The following is a 1,524-nucleotide window of genomic DNA, read 5'->3' on the forward strand; positions in this document are numbered from 1 at the left end:
GGGGGGGGGGAGGGTAGGACGGGGGGACCTATTTTTAATAACTAAAAGGCACTGCTATGATTATATATAATTTTAAAATTTTTATTTCATTCTCTTTTTCCATGATGAAATGTCACAACCTGATTGACTATGGCTTGCCTCCCCCTTTGTTTTCATCCTGGGTACGCTCTTGACTTTAACTACCTTTCAAGTGATTGTCTACACTACAAACAATGATTACAAACCCACATCACATCGCTGCTTTTTTTTATATTTTAGGTAATTTAGTTACCTATCAAATTGATATACACATAACTTGCTATAAAATATATACGTTTTCAGTTATACATAGCCTTTTATTTCTCATAAAGCTACATATAAAAAGTTAAGGGGTTTAGAAAGTAGAAACCAAGTTTCATCAAACCCGTTTTGCTATAATCAAGAGAAAACAACTTTAGTCGCCTGATTTGGTAAAAAGACACAGGGAGCTAAAATACTATGAAATAAAAAATTAAGCAACACATTCTACTCAATCAATAGCCTACTCAATCAAGTGATAATCATGGAGTCGCAAACACCAACCAATTATCAAAAAAGCTTTCCTTGGACTCAGCAGCTCTTATATGGATAGATGTACGTAAGAAAAGTGATATGTAAACAAGTCACATTAAAAGGCTCTATGTGATTTCTAATAGGTATAATCTTGTCAAAATGTAAGAACCCACAATTTTAATTTTCGTTTGATCTTATTAATTCCAATCTTCCAAATGTTCTTGTATCATTTGCGTACCAATGGTTCTTATGTTTCATTTTGAAATTTACTTCTATATTTTCTCAGATTGATATTTTAATTAGCTAATCGCATGGTTATGAAACGAGGCATAGTTTATGTAAAAAATGAAGTTATGGTGGCTCTTTTTCCATTTGAAGTAGCTAAGAATACATTTATTTATACATCATTGATACCCACTTAGACAGAAGGTCTAGCATACAACTAGCAGGCGACGGACCTAATGATGCTCAAGGGAACCACTTCAGGTAACTCCATATACAAATTCAAACTTCATTGCCGGGCGTGTATAATAGCCTGGTGCTATTGTTAAGTGAAGTTTGCAGCCGCCAACTTTATGAATGCCAAGTACCACTGCCACGGCTTTTGTCTTGGCTCGGTATCCGCGCACACCTTGCACTCGTATTCCATGTTATTCGTTCGAGATTGGTATCAGCTTTTCCATCTTGTTGCTTGGGCGGTTCTCTTATTTACGACTACTAACCAACCCAGTTTCGAAATTCATAAAACAGCGAGTTCAACGCGAAAAAATATAAAATTTTTATTATTTGATATGTAAACGTAAATCATTTGTATTAGAACTAGACTAGCTATTGATACTGAATCTGAAAGAACAGTCCTGAATCCCATGGCTAAGATTCAATAAAACGAGACAAAATTAAAATTTATTTATAGATAATGATGTAATATATCCCATACAGACTAAACAATATTTATTAATTTATTTTAATTATTCAACACTTCACCCATCCTGG

Source organism: Halyomorpha halys, unplaced genomic scaffold, assembly GCF_000696795.3.
Source record: "Halyomorpha halys isolate HHAL.00 unplaced genomic scaffold, Hhal_1.1 Scaffold1865.1, whole genome shotgun sequence".
Taxonomy (NCBI): domain Eukaryota; kingdom Metazoa; phylum Arthropoda; class Insecta; order Hemiptera; family Pentatomidae; genus Halyomorpha; species Halyomorpha halys.